This window comes from Piliocolobus tephrosceles, chromosome 5, assembly GCF_002776525.5.
Source record: "Piliocolobus tephrosceles isolate RC106 chromosome 5, ASM277652v3, whole genome shotgun sequence".
Lineage (NCBI taxonomy): Eukaryota > Metazoa > Chordata > Mammalia > Primates > Cercopithecidae > Piliocolobus > Piliocolobus tephrosceles.
In genome coordinates this window covers 154,523,845-154,544,783 of record NC_045438.1, presented here as the reverse complement: position 1 = coordinate 154,544,783, position 20,939 = coordinate 154,523,845, and the positions used below count along the sequence as shown (strand labels likewise).

The window sequence follows — 20,939 nt, the reverse complement described above, 5'->3', positions numbered from 1 at the left end:
AGTGGGTTGAAAGGTCTCCTCTCCAGCAGAAAGCACACCCACTAGGAATCTGTGACTGTAATTTTATTTGGAAAAATAGTCTTTTCAGATGTAATTAAGAATCTCAAGATGAGATCATCCTGGATTATTCAGGTTGACCCTAAATCCAATGACAAGTGTCGGTATAAGAAATAGAAGAGAAGATAGGGGCATGCAGAGAAGAGGGCCATGTGAAGACGAAGGCAGAGATTGGACTGAGGCTGCCACAAGCCAAGGGATGCCTGAAGCCACCACAACCAGACCAGCAATGATGAAATTTTTCCCTAGAACCTTCGGAGAGAGAATATGACCTTGCTGAAACTTTGATTTTTGGAGTTCTAGCTTCTAGAACTTCAGGAATAAATTTCTGTTGTTTTAGCCACATCGTTTGTAGCAATTTGTTACAGCAGCCCTACAAAACTAATATACCTTTCCTCTCTCTCTCTAACACACACACACACAAACACACACACACACACTTCTACCTTTAAAAAAAGGAAGAAGATGAAAACAATGTTAAGGGGGAGAAATACTGAATTATTCATATGCCCAAAAAAGGTAACATCTCCCCTACTTGAGGACGCGACTCCTGGAAGGAATTTCTCCCTCCCTACTCTCTTTCTCTGCTCCCTCTAAAAGGTTGGAGAAAGGCTGGCAGGTTTATTCAGCTGTTTTACGTGCTTCCCCCATCTGTATTCCCTTCAAACTCATCCATTTATCTCAATCACAGAAGGGACTTGCCGAGCAAAGCCTGACATTTTCCAGTTCTTGGATCTGTGCCTGGAATCAACAGCCCTCACCAGGAAGGCGGAATGAACTCCCAAGATGTCAGCGCAGAAGCCCTTGGGCTGCCTGGCTGTGGCTTCCCTTCCCTCCCCGGAGCCATTGCAGGGTGATGCCAGGCTCCACGTGAACAGATGAGTGCTTACTGAGCAGGATCATAAATCCTGCCTAAGCAGCCCTGGTGGCTTCAGGAGAGTCAAACCCAGAACGGTCCCCTTCGCTCAGGATGGCCAACCTTTAAGAAAGATTAGATGGATTTAAGGTGCAGCTTTGTGTCTGTTTGCTGGCCAAAATTTTAGTTTACCCAAAGCCCACAAGACTTCTGAAAGCTCCCTTATCCATCCATGGGTCCAGGGTTTCCGTGACAGAGAATATGGCCCCAGTGTAGCTGACATCACTGGTTCATCAAATGAGCTAGACTTGGTGCAGGGCAAGCAGAAAAACAAACAAACAAACAAAAAAAAAAACTGATGCTCCTCGTCATTACCTCAACTCGCTGACATATATATCTATCCAATTAACAGCTTTCCTGACCAGGTTAAGTCTTAATAAGCAGTCTCATTTTTTTAGGTTTTTAAAAAAAATCTAGTTTAATCTAATATGAAAACTCTAAGGTCTCCCATTTAAAGCTTCTTGCCCTCGTCCAGCGTTGACCTGCATTAGTCTTGGAAACCCGCACTGGGGGAGATAGCAGAGCCGTCTGCTTCTTCAGGATTTGTCTCCCACCCTATAGTCATCTCCCACCCCCCAGGCTGACTTGGTCTCCACGGGGAGGTAAACGAAGAGTGGGGAGACAAAGTGCAGTAAGGGGAGACAGTGCCCAAATGCTAGCTCTGATTATGGTGAGTTCTGTGAAAATGTCCCTCTGGGGAACCCCCTCGGAGTCCCCTGCCCACTGCATGGCTCATGGGTGCAATGGTGCAGGTGATGCCCTCTGCATGGCTCATGGGTACAGAGGTGTAAGTGATGCCCACTGCATGGCTCATGGGTGCGATGGTACAAGTGATCCCCTCTGCATGGCTCATGGGTGCAATCATGCAGGTGATGCCCCCTGCATGGTTCATGGGTGCAATCATGCAGGTGATGCCCGCTGGACCTGCCATTTTGATTGCTCCTCCCAGTTTCTACTTTTGGAGATCCACCCTTCACAGACTCTTCATTTGTGGTCACTTCCAGCTGCAGGTGGACCTGTTGGGAGAGACCCTTTCAAGACAGCTCAAGCCTCATGACCTTCTGCAGCATCCACTCTGGTCCATGGTGAGCACACATTCACCCCTCTGAACTCTGGGAAAGCAGGCTGCTCACACTTTATTCTCCCACCCTACACCCAAGGGGGCCTCAGGTCAGACTTTTGTTTTCAGAATGCTACAGACAGGCTGAGATCAGGCCCTCTCTCTCTCTCTCTGGGTCCTCCAGACTCCAGGGGCCACATCATGTTCTGCAAGTATTTCCCTAAAAGCCCCCTCACCTGACTTCAGGAACACCCATCATTTTTGTAACAGGGATGAGGGAACACCCAGCCCTCCAGACCATCAGGAATCCTGCCTTGCACCTGCTCCCTGATCACTCTCACCCCAGGTGCAGAGCCTGTCGGCAGCCCTGGGCTTGAGGTCACACACTTGATTTAGGGGACCCAATAGGCAGTCCTTCATAGATGGTGCAGTGCCTTTTGTAGAGTGCGGATGCATTTGCCGCCTCTGAATCTCCTCTTTGGGGCATCAGCAGAGGACTCACTGACTATACCTTCAGAATACTCTCATTCCCCCAGTCCTCCCTGTGGTCATTCTACAGCCTCTTTAACCCTCACTGCCTGGTGTCCATGTGTTGTCCGTTAAATCATAAGCTCCCCCATGGAATAACTGATGAGCTCCAGTCCTAAGACAGTCTGGAGAAGCTACAAATTCTGTCAGTCAATGTCACTAGTGTCTCTGTCCCTCTGGGCAAGGTGACTCTCACCTGTAATCTCAGCTACTCAGGAGGCTGAGGCAGGAGGGTTGTTTGAGCCTGAGAGTTTGAAACCAGCCTGGGCAACATGGCGAGACTCCATATTGTCTCTATCTGCCCTGGCTCCTGATGACTTCTCTGGAGAGAGGGCTGAGATGGGGTCAGAGGGAGGAACGAGAGCAAGGTGCCTGTGGGCACCTCCATTTCAGGGAGGTTCCTCTCCACCTGCAATGCAGGGTCGTGGGTGCTTTTCAAGTGCATACAAGAAGACTTGGAGGCCACCCTGGAGAGTGCTTTCCTGGCTGAACCCCCAGTCTAGTCTGCATGAGGGAAGGCAGATTTCTCCTGATAACAATACTTTGACTCAAATCTCTGCCAAACAATGACCTGGGGCTATGATGCTACGTCTAGTCAGATTCTCCTTCAGCATGAATGGTACCATGTTCCAATCATTCCTTCTGCAGTCACAACAGAGGAGCATTTTGTTCGTCGTCCTGTTGGAGACAAGTGGGAAGTCACCTGGGGAGGAGGGAGAAGGTGAGAGGGCAGGAGTTCGAGGCAGAGGAAGGGGCAGGAGCCCATTTTGGGAACCACAAGTGGTAACGCTTGGATGATTGTAGCGTGCATGGGGGCGTTGGGGAGAAGGGGCAATGGAGAAAGCCAAGGCTGGGGGAACAAGCAAGAAACCAATTATGTGGGGCCTTAGTGGTCATGCCAGGGATTCTCAGTTTTGTTCTAAAGGCAATGGGAATATATTAGCAATGGGAATATATTCAGATATATTAGGAATTTTAAACAGGGACGATATGAGCAGCTTTATGTTTTAGAACGAGTACTCTGCCCCATGAAGCGTTGGTGCCTCCCTGGAGGCAGGGAGGCCAGGTAGGAGGCTGTGACAGAAGACCAGGGAGCGGTCATGAGGCAGTGAGATTAAGAAAGTGGGATGCCTTGGAGAGAGAGCCAGGAGGTGAGGTCGACAGGGTGCGATGTTGGGTAGTAGGAGGTAGGGGAGAGCGGAGCCTGGCTTGGGGAAATGGGTGGATGGTGGTGGCATTCCCTGGGGTGAGGAACACAGCACGGGCACATGGTATGTGTGGAGGTGCACGGTATGATCTGGTTCCTGCTGGGGTTCCCCGACCTGCTAAGAATGGTCCTGGGCCCCCACTTCACTGCATAGCCTTCTGTCCCTCCCCCGTCCTAATTTCACTAGGGAATAGCACAGTTGTAGAATAATTCTCAGGAGTGGCTTGTTCCTCCTTCCTCAGCTAGAATCCAATGGATACACCCACCTCAAGGCCGGATTGTCGTAGTGTTGCAAGGGGACTCTATCCTGGGATGCTCTTTGGGTAAGACAGCTCCTGCAAGGTGTGGCGTCTATACATGTTGGAATAAAAAGTAACTTTGAGGTCTATATGTTGGATGTTCCACCCTGATTTAGCTCCATTTTGTCTACCATTTGGGGAAATTGGACTCAATCAAAGGTCTAATTTTATCAGACGTACAAAGCCCTTATTTAGCTTTTTCTTTGTTACCTTTGCTTATTTAGCACACTCAAAGTTTAAAAACTTAATAGACTGAAGAAAAATCACCTATGGCAGGGGCTGGCTAAGTATCAATCCTGTTTTCTCTTCCAGGCACACGGGGAGATTGCATTTCCCAAATTCCATTGTACTTAGGCTGGGGCCAGATGACTGGGCTTTCACCAGTGGAATGTGGCTGGAAGAGATGCAAGCTGCTTCTGGGCGTGGCATGAAAGCCTGAACATGCTCCCTCTTCCCCTTCTGCGACAACGTGGAAATTCACGTGTTTAAGATGGTGGCAGCATAAGATGGAAGGAGCTTAGATTCCTGAGTCACCTCCTGGAAGAGAGCCACCAAGCTGCTTTCCATGTGATTTGAGTAAGGAATAGGCCTGTATTGTATCAAGCCACTGAGATTTGAGGGTTGTTGTTGCAGTTATTTATCCTAATGTACTACTACAGCAGTATATCAAGGTGTTCTATGACTGGAAGACCTCTCTTCTGCTGATTTTCTATATTAAAACTTGCTTGCTGGGTCATGGGGTCATGAGAAGACAGGACATCATACAACTTTTTTAGCTAAGCTCAACGTCTCATTGTACTACTTTGAAAACAATGCGCATATTTTAATGCGTATATGCACGCAGACATATTTCTAAATCTTGAAGTATGCACTGGCTGACAAGCACATGCTTCGAAGGAATTCATAGATACTAGACCACAGTCAAGAAAAACAGAGTTCAAAACATCCGGTGCTTCCAGACGGGATTTTTTTTTTCAGAATTGGAAGTGTAGTGACGACCCCTCGTCGACATACCCTCAGACCAACCCTCATCTCAGTACTTCTCTTTTGGAGGGAGCGACTTCTGTTGTACCTTAAATATTCACCCTGTCACCATCATCATGGGGACAGCTCGGCATATCTTTCCCTCCCTGCTCAAGGGTCAGCATGTAGGCAGTGGGGACTCAAGGTTAGGATGACCAGAGACGAAAGCGAGGAATCAGAACCATTGTGTATGTAAACAGAAGACTGAAGTTACAATGCTTGACTATTTTTCTCTTCTCTAAGGGAGAGAAGTTAATTTTGTCCCCACTGAAGGGTTTTTTCATGATGTATCCTCAGCAGAGTGAAGGATGGGGAACCCGTTTCTATGAAGGGCCACTGAAACCACAGGCAGAAAAAAAAATCACCATATAAGATTTTTTTTTCGAGGCAGCGTCTCACACTGTTGCCCAGGCTGAAATGCAGTAGTGTGATCTCGGCTCACTGTAGCCTCCACCTCCGGGGTTCAAGCGATTCTTGTGCCTCAACCTCCCAAGTAGCTGGGATTACAGGTGTGCACCATCATGCCTGGCTGATTTTTTTGTAGTTATAGTGGAAATGGGGTTTTGCCATGTTGGCCAGACTGGTCTCGAACTTCTGATCTCAAGTGATCCACCTGCCTTAGCCTCCCAAAATGTTGGGATTACAGGCATGAGCTACTGCACCTGACCACAGTATAAGATTTTTTTAAAAATTATTCACATCCCAAAATAAATTATAAAGGCTCATTATTTCTGGTTCATAGCCATGTAAGAGAAATAGATGTGGACCTGTTGGTATAGAGAAAGGGGGTGGTAGCTGCCCAGGCCGAGACAGAGATGGTAAAGAATTGGGAAAAGAAGGCAAGGAAAGAGCCCGTCTCCCTGTCTCCCTCCCTCTTTCTCCCTCAATTTCTTTGTTTCAATCTCTCTTCCGCGCTCTCTCTCTCTCTGCACATGCCCTAAAGCTATAACTCGTATTTTAAAATGAGAAAATGTTACCTGAAACGTCTCTAAAATGCTTTACCTTCTCCCCAGTATCTGGAAACCACAGGTGCTTTGGAAAGTTTCTCTTTTTCTCATTTTCTGATAAAAAAATTCAGGTTAAAAACACCCAGCTCCAGGTTTTTAGTCGACTCGTGTATCTATAAATGAGCTGTGGTACTCCTCATTTCTAAGTATAAAGTCGTTCTCTCTTTTTCTGGTTTTAAAAAACTTTTCGAGCTAAAATCATAGATTTGAGATTTAAATTTTGTGTGTTGTTACTAGAAAAGCCTCTGAAACATGTGGATTTATGCTTTGTATGCCAGATGGGAGGTAGTTGGAGCCAGAGCTGACTCATGGTTTGGAAGCTACATATTTCCAGTTTGGGGTTGTGTTGTTTTGCTTTTGTTTTTAAACCCAGCATCTTTCAATAGAGCTTGGGAGAGGAATTAGCAGAAGAGGATTCCAATCCATTAACCATTTGGGTGATCTGGATCCCTGAATTTTACAGCTCTGGACTGAATCTCCAAGTGGTCACCTAGTTCTTGCATTCAAAGCTTCTTGGACACTGACTGACCCTCACTGGGGCAGAGCCGCCCTAATTTGTAGGTTATGTTTGCCGGCTTGCTGTTGCTCACCGTCCTTTTTAGGCAATGGCCCCTCTGTCGCTTGGCAGCTTGTGATCACCTGCAGAGGATGGGAAGCGACAGCTGAGCCTTGCGTTGAAGACATAAGCTTCTGTAAAAGGTTTGGGGAAGCAAATTAAATGCTGCCTGAATTTAGATGACTTATGGATTCAAACCCTACTTTTATTAGATTATTTGTGGGTTGAAATTCTAAAGTTAATTCAATCAAACGTCTAGTAAAAATATTACAAAATCAGCTACATGAGTCTGACATCACTGAAATGAGACCCCCTCACATAATTTGATTTTCTTTTCTCCTTATGGTGTCACTGTAGAAATTTTTGCCTTACATAGTGGGGAAGCTGGGGCCATGTGCCATCCAACAAAACAACTGAGTTTAAACCAGAATCCCTCACCAGCTTCAGTTTGAATGTACTCAAATATTAGGCATTACATGGAAATAATACATACTTGGTATTTAGAGACAGAGTCTCACTCTGTAGCCCAGGCTGGAGAATAGTGGTGCAGTCATAGCTCACTGCAGCTTTGAACTCCAGGGCTGAAGTGATTCTCCCGCCTCAGCCTCCCAAAGTGCTGTGATTACAGAGGTAAGCCACTATATACTCCACCGCACTTGGTATATTCATACCTGTAAAATATCAGAACAAACAAGTGTCCTTGTAAATAAGAAGTTGACATCTTGGGTTGGTTTTATTCTGAAAGTGCATATTACACATTTCCTCCACCATCATTTAAAAAATCTGAATATTCATAATTGTCCTGTTTGTTGCCTATGACTAATATGACTTACAACAAGATGCAGGGTCAGGACAAAATGAGAAGCCAAAGAATCATACTCTAGAGCTGGTTCGTGTGTATTCTGGGGTATTTATACTCCGCAAAAAATGATGTTCCTGTACTTGCAGTGTGTATCCATAGATCATAGTTGAAATTCTACACCGAATGAACTTATCAGCTGCCTTTTTTCATCGCGTTCATTGCCTCTGACAGATCTATCCCCAGCTGGTGTTGACTTCTCCCTACGGTGCGGGGAGATCATTAATCTTGTATGTTCTCTTACTCCAAGGCCTTTTTTCTTCTTTGCTGAGGTTTTAAAACAGATTGTGCCTGTTTCCACAGGCCTTTGAGAGATCTGTCATGTGTCCTCTTTTAAGCAGGTTGTGTAAAAACCAATTACTTGAGTATAGCTGGGGTCATGGGCAGTAATTCTGTTACCAGGGTGGGAGCCCTGATTTTGTCATCCTTCCCTATGTCAAAATCAGAGTGAGGGCACTACCAATAGAAGCATTTATTACTTAGCAACTGAGAGATGCTTTCAAGCCATTCTAATTGGTGATTCTTCTCCAGGGCTGGTGGAGTATCTCCATCTTGCCTCCTGGGCTGCATTGATAAGGAGCTGGATACCTCACCAAATCATGAGTGAGAACTGCCCACAGTGAGTGAGAATGCAATTCCTGAGGGCCTCAGTCACCAGTGTAGACCTCCTTGTAGTTGAACTTGGCAATGGGCAAGTCTCTTGGCTGTGGAGAGAGAAAGGATTGTGTCTGCACACGCAGAATAGAGAAGTGTAATAGAATGATCTAGTGGAGGCAGGTGTTTAGAGAACTGTCAATACTTGTTGAGTGAAAGGACAGGTGTACAAAACTGGACAATACACCTTAGACTTAATAAGCACTGCCTTCCCAGTAGCTGGTTATTTGTTTATTTCTTCCCAAATTATTTAGGGAGTCATATCAACTGCCTATTTTATATCATTTCCATTTTCTGTAGCAAGGAACTTATTACTTTAGTATCATTATTTAAAAGTGACGAAGACACACCACTTATTGAATGTTTACACTGCTTTCCCCCCACATTAAAGCTCTTTGTGAGATTAAAAGCAAATGATGACAGAGCACAGAGACCAAGGCTACATGCTCCCATCAGACTTAATCCTCCATCAAAACATATCTCTTCCACGTTCCTTTTACCTGGAGCCTGAGAAGTGGGAAGTGACCCACTGGGGCCCACTCCATAATCTCCTTTAAGCTCTCATTCTGAGACTTTTGGTACAGGCACCAAACAGATTGCTTTACCACATTGACAAATCCGTGCTGAACCCTTTTCCCTGCTCAGTTGTGACATCTTATTTGGACCCTCTCAGTCACCAACAGAGCTGTTCATTCTCTGATTGAATCCTTTCTTCTTTGGGATTTGCAAAGCGCTGCAAACTCTTGGCTGTGACCTTGGAATAACAGTCTTGGCTCTCTCCTGGCTGTACCTTCAAGTCACCTGAGTGTACATAATTCTGGTTATATTTGGTCCCAAGAACCCTCTAAACTAATTCTGCCCCCGCTGGTGGGGGTTTTTACCAGGTTCAGCCCAACTCTTTGAAATGGAACAAGACAAAAGGCCCAGTCAATAGGGTGGTTAACAGGAGAATGTTCATGATTTAAAAAGAGTTTGTGATACATTGGAAAGAGTCCAATAACGCATATGAAAACACTGGCTTACTGTTGATCTCCATACACTTTTTTTTTTTTTTTTTTTGAGTCTGAGTCTCACTCTGTTGCCAAGGCTGGAATGCAGTGGTATGATCTCGGCTCACTGCAACCTCTGCCTTTTGGGTTCGAGTGATTCTCTTGTCTCAGCCTCCCAAGTAACTGGGATTACAGGCACCCACCACCATGCCTGGCTAATCTTTGTATTTTTAGTAGAGACAGGATTTTGTCATGTTGGCCAGGCTGGTCTCAAATTCCTGACCTCAATTGATCTGCCCGCCTCAGCCTCCCAAAGTGCTGGGATTACCCACATAAGCCACCGGGCTTGACCTCCATATACTTTAAAAATACTACTGTTGTTACTGATAAAAGCCATAATAAAAATAAGTAGCTGCTGTGTTTAAAAGTGTTTGTGATTTGACCACCGTGGGGATTTCTGTCTGGGTTGGAGGCACCGAGGCTCCCAGGGCGAGATGGCGTCTTCCTCGTGATCTCTGAGGAAGCAGTTGAGCCTGTGCAGGTGGTGAGCACTTCTTCTGGGTTTACTGAGCACCTGCTCAGTGCGGGGAAAAGTTTTTATTTTTTATTTTACTTTAAGTTCTGGGATACATGTGCAGAATATGCAGGTTTGTTGCATAGGTATACGTTTGCCATGGTGGTTTGCTGCACCTATCAACCCATCATCTAGATTTTAAGCCCCTCATGCATTAGCTATTTGTCCTAATGCTCTCCCTTCCCTCCCCTTACCCCCAACCCTTGACAGGCCCCAGTGTGTGATGTTCCCCTCCCTGTGTCCATGTTCAACTCCCACTTATGAGTGAGAATATGAGGTGTTTGGTTTTCTGTTCCTGTGTTAGTTTGCTGAGGATGATGGCTTCCAGCTTCATCCATGTCCCTGCAAGGATATGAGCTCATTCCTTTATATGGCCGAGTAGTATTCCATGGTATATATGTGCCACATTTTCTTTATCCAGTCTATCACTGATGGGCATTTGGGTTGGTTCCAAGTCTTTGCTATTGTGAATAGTGCTGCAATAAACATACGTGTGCATGTGTCTTTGTAGTAGAATGATTTATAATCTTTGGGTAGATACCCAGTAATGGAATTGCTGGGTCAAATGGTATTTCTGGTTCTAGATCCTTGAGGAATCGCCACACTGTCTTCCACAATGGTTGAACTAATTTACACTCCCACCAATAGTGTAAAAGTGTTCCTATTTCTCCACATCCCCTCCAGCATCTGTTGTTTCCAGACTTTAATAAGTGCCATTCTAACTGACATGAGATGATATCTCATTATGGTATTGATTTGCATTTCTCTAATGACCAGTGATGATGAGTTTTTTTTTTTTTTTTTTTGTATGTTTGTTGGAGTGTGGGGAAAGTTGTAAGGACTAGGGCTGTAGAGGAGAACCAGATACACAAGGAGCTTGATTGAGCTCACACAGCTTATATCTTAGTAGGTGAAGAAAAGAAGAAAGAAAAAGTACATAAATAAGACATGTTTGGGTAGTCCACTGCCAGGAACCTCCCTGGGGAGAGAGTGCTGATTGGACCCCCTTCATCTCCTGCCTCTCCCCCTTCTAGAAGCCCTCCACGCAGTGTAGCCTCTACTTTTCTACTTTTGTTTGTTTGTTTGTTTGTTTGAGACAGAACCTTGCTCTGTTGCCCAGGCTGGAGTGCAGTGGCACAATCTCAGCTCACTGCAACCTCTGCCTCCTGGGTTCAAACTATTCTCCTGCCTCAGCCTCCTGAGTAACTGAGATTACAGGCAGGCACCACCACACCCGGTAGCCTTTACTCTTAAGCATTCCTCACCACTGTGCCCAAAAGAAATAGTCAGGCCCCTATCCACAGACTTCTACCAAGGATGTGATCACTTCTGCTCTCAGGGCCTCATCTTCCTCATCTCTAACATGGATGGGTGAGACTTGATCTCAAGATCTTTCCTACCTCTATGATTTTGAGAATACGGGAAACTGAAGTGGGTGGCAGGGGTCAAAGGTAGCTCTCCCCCATTCTGTGCCTAGAAAGATGTGTTTCAAGTGTTGGGGAGGCAGCATTTTTAAGTTTTTAAGTCAAAGGTCATAATTCCCCCACCATTTTTTGAACAGTGACTGATATGGAGCTGAGAGCCCAGAATATGTCTAAGAAGTACCTGCTTATTATTGGTCTTGCCATCATCTGGACCATCACTGTTGTCACGGCTACCACACATCAGTGCTCCCGTGTGCCGGACACTGTGCACACAGGACACATCATCTCACCTAATGTGTACCATAACCCTGCAAAGGGGGCCAAGTTCCCACTTCAAGTTAAGAAAATGGAGACTGAAGAAATGAAGGAACTACCAGTAAGTGGCAGAACTGAAATCAAATCCAGGTACAGACGTCCAAGGCACTCTTTTATGTGAGTGTTTTGGATTTTGCTTTTGTGCAAAGCCTTAGCCAAAATGTGTTTATGAATCAGACACCAAAGCAAAATCTCCCCTGGTTGAGAGCCATGGGCCTATCTCAAATCTCCCCTTCCCATCTCTTCTTTCCTATTTCTGTCTTATTTCTCTTCGCACCACTGTTCACTCTCTAGTAGCAGTGTGTTGTATATCTGTTTGCCGTCTATCTCTCTGGCTAGAGCATAAAGTACATAAGGGTGGGGGCTTTGCTTTGTTCCCTGCTGTAATTCCAGCCCCTGGAGCAGCATCCGCTACATCACAGCTGCTCAATAAATACGAGTGAACGACTGAGTGTGAGGAGACAAGGTTGGAGAAAGCAGGAAAAAACTGCAAGGCCCCGAAAAGGAAACGATGGGATGTAAAGAGAGCCAGAAGGAAGGATACAGGAGGCCAGAGGCCAGGAGTCCCTGCATGAGGATGGGTGGTGGGCCAGGAGGCAGCTGGTGCCCAAAGGGCGTATAGGTGAGGGAGAAGCCCATGGGCACTTTGGTGTGGTCGGCAACACAAGCCTCTTTACCAAATCTCTCATGATTCCATATACCACGTGACAGGGTTTTTTTCTGTTTTGTTTTGTTTTGTTTTTTCAGGGAGTTCTATGTCCTCTACTGCTGATAGCTAAAGACAGACCCCCCGGCAAGAGCATTTGACCAAATCTTGGTGACCCAGAGAAACATGTGTATCCACCAGGCATTGAGTCACATCAATGAGATGACACTAAGCCAGGCTCAATTCCCCAACCTGGTTTTCTTTACAGTTCACTTTCTCTCTGGGGAAGCATTGAGGACCACAAGAGGCTGGTAACGGAGATGACGTTAATTATAAACGGTGCAGTGTCCCAGTGAACATAAACCACTGGCGCATTCACAGTTATTTCTGAGAAAATAATTATTTTGCTTTTGCTCTAGTCGTTCTTTCACTGAAATCTAATGAGATGATAATGGGTGTGACAGTGTTTGTTAAAGTGCAGAGTTCCATTAAAACGTGGGGAAATGATATTATTGCTGTGAGAGGAAATGGCTGCTTTATTTTGGCAAGGCTTTGAACATCAAAGTGTTTGTTGGCTGTGAAAGTGAAAAGGGCTTTGTGTGCACCCTGGGGAACAGATTCTGCCCCACTTACTAAAGAATCCTTTTAAGGATGGAAGCCAGGACAGTCGGGCAGCGCTTCTCTTGGTCTCCAGATGGGGGTGCCACTGAGCCAGACACAGATTCCTCCAAGCTTCTCCCTGGACAGTTCCCTGGGGCCAAGGAAGTTTCTGTCTGCTGCAACTTGCCCCAGATAGCTTTCTCAAGTGTTGCAGGACACTGGGAAGATGAGATGGGGTAACACTGATGTTATATATGTTTTATCTATATGTGCTTTCTAGCTCATGAGGTGCTCACATGGTCTAGTGGCCTTTGATGCTATTTTCCTGTACAGTGCGAGAAATATAAAGTCTTAGGAAGGAATATAGGTCATCAAGAAAGAAAGAAAAAACGAGACAAAATGCCCTGCCATTAAGTGGATTACCAGTTTCTTTTGTGAAGCATGGTTTTAGTAATGAGTACATTATTTAGATAAAAGCAAGCATTTAAAAAAAAGCCCAAAACCATAAAAACAAAAACTCTCTTCAAATTACAACGCCCTTCATTTTCCACAGAAGCTATGTATTTCAAAACATGCCTGCTATGAAAATTCTGCCAAATAAGAATTAGGAAGTGATTAAAGTCTACGGCTTACAACTTTTTACGTACAGCCTGAATTCTCTGCTCTGCTACCTCTCCAACCACTTGCTGAAACTTTCTGAACCTGTATCATATTAAGATGGGTCTGAACGTACACATGGTTAACTGGGAGGCCGGAAGGGAGGGGAACTAGATAGTACAATGTGTGAATAATGTAACATAGTACATAGAGAGTGCTCAGTACATGGCTCTGAATTATCATTATGCTTTAATGTGGGATGTACACGTGGTTTTTTTGTTTTCGTTTTTGTTTGACAGAGTCTTGCTCTGTCGCCCAGGCTGGAGTGCAATGGCGCAATCTCTGCTCACTGCAACCTCTGCCTCCCGAGTTCAAGCAGTTCTCCTGCTTCAGCCTCCCAAATAGCTGGATTACAGGCACCCGCTACCAGACCCAGCTAATTTTTTGTATTTTTAGTAGATACAGGGTTTCACCGTGTTGGCCAGGCTGGTCTCGAACTCTTGACCTCCAGTGATCCACCAGCCTTGGCCTCCCAAAGTGCTGGGATTACAAGTGTGAGCCACTGTGCCCAGTTGGAGGTGCGGGTTTTCTATCCAGCATCTGCGGTGAGGTAAAGCCAGTAGGCAAAAATAATGACTCTGGGAGAGGGCTGTGGATGGCAAACTGCTGAGCTGTTAATTCTGTCTGCCTCAGGAAAAGGGCAGGCCTGTTAAGAGAATGCCTATAGGATGCCCACCCTACATTTCTGGCAGCAAAAACTAGGTTTTGAGCTTTCCCTATGTGTATTAGACATTATGGGGGCCATATGGGGGCATGAGATACTTGTGTAAATAGTGATTTTCTGGTTCTTGAGTTTTACTGAAGCCTCATTTATGCTGGTTGAACCAGATAGGGCTAGATATCTACTCTGAATTTTAGAGTTTTTTTTCAAACAAGAGGGTCACTGTTGTAGGTTGGGGGTGTTACAAAAATATTATTATTATTATTATTATTATTATTATTATTATTATTATTTGAGACACGGTTTCACTCCTGTTGCCCAGGCTGGAGTACAATGGCATGATCTTGGCTCACCACAACCTCCATCTCCCAGGTTCAAGCGATTCTCCTGCCTCAGCCTCCCGAGTAGCTGGGATTGCAGGCATGCGCCACCACGCCCAGCTGATTTTGTATTTTTAGTAGAGATGGGGTTTCTCCATGTTGGTCTGGCTGGTCTCAAACTCTCAATCTCAGGTGATCCATCCACTTCAGCCTCCCAAAGTGCTGGGATTACAGGCGTGAGCCCCTGTGCCTGGCCAAAAAAATATTATTTTTATTATTTTATTATCTATTATTTCCTCCCTGCCCCTGAGCAACAAACCATTTTTTCTTAGGCCTCATTTTCTCAACAACTCCTGTGTTTGGATATACATTATGTTAAAGCAATGGACTACTTCATGAACCAAGTCTCTGGTTAATTTCCTGTGAGAGGATCGTCATGCAAAGCATTCCAAATAAATGCTCTTTATGCTGTGAGAAGTCACAGAATTCTTATTTCTGTATGGCGAGCTCATTGATTCAGCCTCACTGATAAGTCCTGGGGGAAAAAAATACATGTTTTTGCCCCAACTGAACTCTGCCTATCACGCAAGAGTACTGTTTCTACACAAACAAGGAAAGAAAATCCTCAACAGAATAAGTATTCTATGGCCTGGTGATAATTAATAATAAAAAACACTATTAAGAAGTTTTTACTGGCTGGGAGTTACTGGGTAATTTACTCACTTGGCAATTGTTGGGGATGATTCCACGTTGCCCTGTCAGGTGTTTACTTAGGAGCTTGGCCCAGCTGAGCTGTGTCTTGCTCTCAGTCGCCCTCTGTTGGCTGGAACATGGATCGTTCTCTCTCCAGGGACTGAAGAATAATGACCTGCCTGCACAAATATTCAGCAGGTACATTATGCTCTTCTGGACGCCCCACCAATGAAAGGCTTATTTGAATTTCAAATTAACAAATTTTTAATGAATGCACTCTTCACTCTTTGCCTGCCTAATTTCTCTTTCTAGCACCCATCTGACATATATCCACCTACGCTCCTCGACTTATGAACCCATCATAAGTTGAAAATATCATGAGTCAAAAATGCTTTTAATAAACCTAGCCCACCAAATATTATAGCTTAGCCTAGCCCACCTTCATATGCTTGGAACACCTACACGAGCCTGTAGTTGGGCAAAAGTATCTCATACAAAGCCTATTTCATAATAAGGTATTGAATATCAAATGTAATTAATTGAATATTGTACTGAAAGTGAAAAATAATGGTTGTGTGTGTACTCAAAGTAAAGTTTCTACTGAATGGGTATGGCTTTTGCAACACTTTAAAGTAAAAAAAAAAAAAAAATTGTAAAAGGAACCATCATGAGTTGGGGACCATCTGTAGTTATTTATTTGCCTTTTGTTTGTCACCCGGATGAGACGGTGAGCTTCATGAGATCAGGAACTTTTGTTTGGTTCACTGCTGTATTTTCGGGGCCTAGAAGAATGCCTGGCACACAGTAGGTGGTTTATGAATGTTGGCTGAATAAATGATGGGCACCCAGCGTATCTAAGAATTGGGTATTGTGATAAAAGATTAATAAGACATTGTTCTGGCCTTTTAGAAGTTCATAATCTAGAATTGGACCAAAAAGCACTATGATTGAAGGAAGAACTGTTGACACCAGCCCTTTATAATCTAGAGGACACTGGCCCTAGGAAATCATTCACACTTATCTTCAATATTTGAAGAGCTGTCTGTGGAAGAAAGATTAGACCAGTTCAGTTTATTTCCAAAGAACTTTCCAATTGGTAGAAGCTACGAGGCAAAAATTTCAGCTTGACAAAAATCTCAGAATTGTCTAAAGTAGTTTTGGATTGCTTTGCATATCATGGAAGTCATGTAATCATAAAAACTCATTTTCCTTAGCCCTTTCCCAGACATACTAAACCAGAGTCTCCAGGAGGAGGTCCCAGGAATCTCTGTTTGATAATAAGTTCAGAGGTGATTCAGAGGCAGTCGTCTGCAGACTGTTGTTAGAGAATCAGGGATTGGACTGGGAGACTTAGGTATCAGAGGAGTAGTGGAATTAAATGATCTCAAACCATAGTATTTTATGGTTCCAGCCAAGCGTAGTAGCTCATGCCTGTAATCTCAGCACTTTGGGAGGCTGAGGTGGATGGATCACATGAGGTCAGGAGTTTGAGACCAGCTTGACCAAAATGGTGAAACTCCATCTCTACTAAAAATACAAAAAATTAGTTGGGCATGGTGGCGCATGCCTGAAGCCCCAGTTATTCGGGAGGCTGAGGTAAGAGAATCCCTTGAACCTTGGAGGCGCATATTGCAGTGAGCAGAGGTTGTGCCATTGCACTCCAGCCTGGGCAACAAGAGCAAAACTCTGTCTCAAAAAAAAAAAAAAAAAAAAAAAAAGATGTTATGGTTCCAGAAGATCATGGAACTCCCTTCTTAATAATGGTAATGTTAGTCATTGTGGTCTTTGCTGGGACTGCTACCAAACTAGCAAGTCAAATCAAGAAGGTCGGCATGGGAGTCTGGCAGATGCTTTAAGCAACATGGGGTAAAACTCCATGCATTCTACACCCTGCAGAGGGTAGAAGTGATTGGCCTTCAAATATCCACACCCAAATAACCCACCTTACAAATTGCTGTATTGTAGTCAAAGTCAAATCTGTAGTGATGATTTCTACATATTTCATTTCTAATTTAGAGCACTTGGAGAGGAAATGGAAATAATGGGTCAACTTCTTTTAAGGAGAATTATCAAATAATGAAGTGTTTGTTGAACTGATATGGTTTGGCTGTGTCTCCACCTAAATCTCATCTTGAATTATAAGCCCTGTAATCCCCACATGTTTTGGGAGGTAATTAAATAATGGGGGCTGTGTCTCATATGCTGTTCTCGTGATAGTGAGTGAGTTCTCACGAGATCTGATGGTTTTATGCACTGTTTTTGTTTGCGGGAGGTTTGACAATTTATACCAGGAGTAGGGAAAGGAGTTGAAGGTTAATTGCTCACCCTTCTAAGCTTTTAAAGCTAAAAACATTTATTTAGGAACTCAGACGAGGAGGAATGGGGAGCTCTTATTATAGAAGTCCTGGCCTGCACTGACTCATCCATCCTAAGTACTCATTAAATATTAGACGTGATGATTGTTTATTGAGCGCAGAATTGGAGAGTGGCACAAAGATGAATAGTCTATGGTCTCTGCTTTCAAAGATCTCGGAGTCTAGCCTTGATGACGTAATCACAGTGAATGTGACAAGTGTTATATTAGAGGTTCTTAGGGCATGTGGCAGGGGGAATGTATAAAGGTGTGTGTCTCCAACCCAGTCGGACCAGAGATGGTATGAATGGGGCTAGTTACCTTCCCTGACCAGGTCATTAATTTACAGGGGTTGGGGCATCATTGCTTTTATTGGTTTGTTTCAGATTGGAAGCAGGAGGAAAAGCTGATGCATGGTTCCCAGGATGCTGAAGAGAAAGACAGGAGTGTGGAGGGGAAGGCATGGCTTCCTTCGCTGCCTGGTCTGAGAGATTGGATCTACAGTGAGAGGGAATACAACCAGAGGTGAAGGAGGGTCAGTAAGACTTGGAGTACACATGGGGGGTGTTTCAAGGCCCTTGCGACCTATTAAGGCACACAGCAGAAGGAGAGCCATTTTCCCATGGTCTGCCATATGCCAGAGCAGCGCAGGGAAGCAATTCGGACCAGGAAGTGTTGAATTTTCACAAGGGCATCTGCCATCAGGCAGAGAAGGGTGCCTCCTCGAGGAGACATAGATTATCAGAGACTGAAGTTCACCCATGGAGGTGTTGCTGAGCTCCTTTATGAGAGCCCCTGGGGACACATAAAAATAACCAGGGGATAATTTGAGGGTGGACTTAGTTCTAGGGCCAGCGTTTAAGAAGTTGGTAAAATTTAGGTAATCATGATCCAGTCATGCATCACTTGGCGATGGGGATACGTTCTGAGAAATGCATCGTCGGGGGATTTTGTCATTACACGAACATCATAGAGTGTACCTACACAAACCTAGATGATATGGCCTACTACACACCTAGGCTACATGGTATAGGCTATTGTTTCCAGGATACAAACCTGTACAGCACGCTACTGTACTGAATACTGTAGGCAATTGGAACACAATGGTACTTATTTGTGCATCTAAATACAGAAAAGATACGATAAAAATATGCTGTTATAAGCTTATGGGGCCACCTTGGTATATGTGATCTGTTGTTGACTGAGACATCATGGCTGTTTCTGTTCTAGGAACACAGAGAAAGTAAAAATCTGTGAGAAGGTCCTGGTAGATGGGGCTACAGAAATGTGTAAAAAGGACATTATGAACTGGGCTTCAAACGTTAAGTAGGAGTTTGTTAGCCTGACATGGGTTGGTGAGTATCTCAGATAGAGTCAGTATCCTTTCTAGAGTATCTCCTTTGCACCTTTGCATCTTTCCCCCAACACCCAGTATTAACTCAGTGCTTTCTTGTGCCATCTAGTTATGATGGGGGAAGCAGCGTGGTCTTTGGGGTCTCTCTCCTGCTCAGTCTTCTCATAGTCATGCCTATGACGTCCATTGTAGACTGCTGGCCCCGTGCTTTTCCACTTTACCATGGGTGGGGCTTAGAGTTGGCCCCAAATGCTAGAACAGGGAGGAGACATCTCTGTCCATCTATGTCCATATTACAGATTCATATATGCACATCTAAGGGAAAGTGATTCTTATTTAACAGCAATACAAGTTCCACTTGAAGGCCCCTGTTACCTCTTTTCTTTACTGCCAGTGTCATGGTTAGACTGCTGGGCTGGGTGGATAGGCATGGAGAATGGGTGGCAGTGAATGCTGGATTACCAGATAGCGCAGGGCAGGGCAGGTGAATGAGGGGAGCTGAGATGCACCAACCAGCAGCTTGTGGGGAGGTACACAAACGCTTTCAGGATGTCGAAGCCGGGCTTGAGCTGCTTCTCCTGGGGAGCCTCCAAATCCAGAGGCATGATGGCCGCACATCACATTGATCTGTCTGGTGCTATCAGGAGGGGCATGATCATTTTTGTCCAAAGCTGTCAAGAAGCACATGAGTCTAATAGGCTGCCCAGAGTGAAGCAGCAGACTTGGGAACTCGAGTCCCACCTTTGATTCACCATTGCTCATGCAGATGGGACTCAATCTGTTCCCTAGAAGGGCTCTCAGGGGAGCCTGGCTTTCCTTTTCTACCATAAACCCTAGCTTTCTTCACACTTAGACCTGGGGATTTGGTGAATATCTGCAAAGAAAAGAAGATGCCCTCTTTTCTGTCAATCCTCTGATATCCTAGGTTTTGCGGGGAAGCAGAGCTAAGAAAGCGTGTGTAGATTGTGGTCACCTGGGTGATCTCTTGCACAGGACTATACACACACACAAACAAATGGTAGGAAGTGAAGGGGCTAAAGCAAACAACAACTACGTCTGTGCAGTTGCTCTGTTGGTCAGGCAGCAAATGGCTCTGCCACACAATTAGAACGATATAACCATTTTCTTTCAGTTTGCGTGCCTCCTGCTGTTGCAGCACCTGTTCAGGAGACCCTGGGGGTTTTCCATCCTTGTACTCATAATCCTGCAGATTTGAGCTATGGACTATGCTCATTTCCCCCACTTTGGCTTCATGTAGTTTTTATTTGATGTGTGGAGGAATTAGAGAGTGCCATGTAGCTGTGCAAGGTGAACATCAGCTCATTAAACTTGCCAAGAATTGGACAGTCCATGAAGATTAATTATTGGCTCTGCCTTTTATGTGCTCTGTCATTAGGCAGACATCTCTGTTGCTCTGAGAAGTTAACACAAATACTTAATTAAAGCCAACTTTTCCTCTCTTTGGAGGCTATTCCAATAGCTTCCTGCTTCTCACAACATAGAAGACGCTTCACTGAGTGAGCTCAGGAAGGTCCCAGCGAAGCACTATGGAAGAAATCGAGGGTGGGATCAGGGAGCTGGGACTCTGCCTGGGGAAAGGGTGATCCTGTCCATCTCAGCTGGGGCTCTTATAACTCCCCTGCAGTGTTCCTGCCCAAAAAGTCAGAAGAGCCTAGAACCTGTGCTTGTTAACAGGCATGTTGATTTCAATGGAAGAAATAATCCCCAGGAAACCTATTGCATTGAATTCAAATGGATTTGTTTCTGCTGTGCTATTATTTAGTTAACTAAACACTGATTTCTGCACATCAGGCAGGGAAAATGTACATTTTTGAAAGACTCAGATTTGAACCACTCAAAGCCAACCAATATCTGTATTTGGGCCTGGTTGATTGGGTGGGGTAGCATGTTTTTTTGCTTTTGCTTTTTAGTAGAAGAGGCAGTGTCTTTCACATGCGTTATTTGTAAAATGCCCGAAAAAAAGCTGTTTAAAATGGTATTTAGGTTCCTAGGCTAGCCCATAATGCTTGTTTAACCCATGCATGTTGAGCCACACAGCTGCTGCTTTGTTGGTCTACTGAAAACACATCCTACATCCTTTGTTTTGTAGCAGTGGCAGCCTCTGAACTCTGGAAAGGGTTATCCCTGGCCCACTTACCCCTGCTGGTCTGGCACACATTCTAGGTC

At 44.7% G+C, this 20,939-nt stretch overlaps 1 protein-coding gene across 1 annotated transcript in view; it reads left to right on the top strand.

Moving 5' to 3' along the window:
* RNF182 (ring finger protein 182) overlaps positions 1-17,903 on the top strand; it is a 127,257-nt gene extending 109,354 nt beyond the window's left edge. Inside the window, exon 2 of the transcript XR_002726155.1 lies at positions 17,785-17,903. The gene's annotated coding sequence lies outside the window, so the exon portion shown is untranslated. The remainder of the gene's footprint in view (positions 1-17,784) is intronic.
* The last annotated feature ends 3,036 nt before the right edge of the window (positions 17,904-20,939 follow it).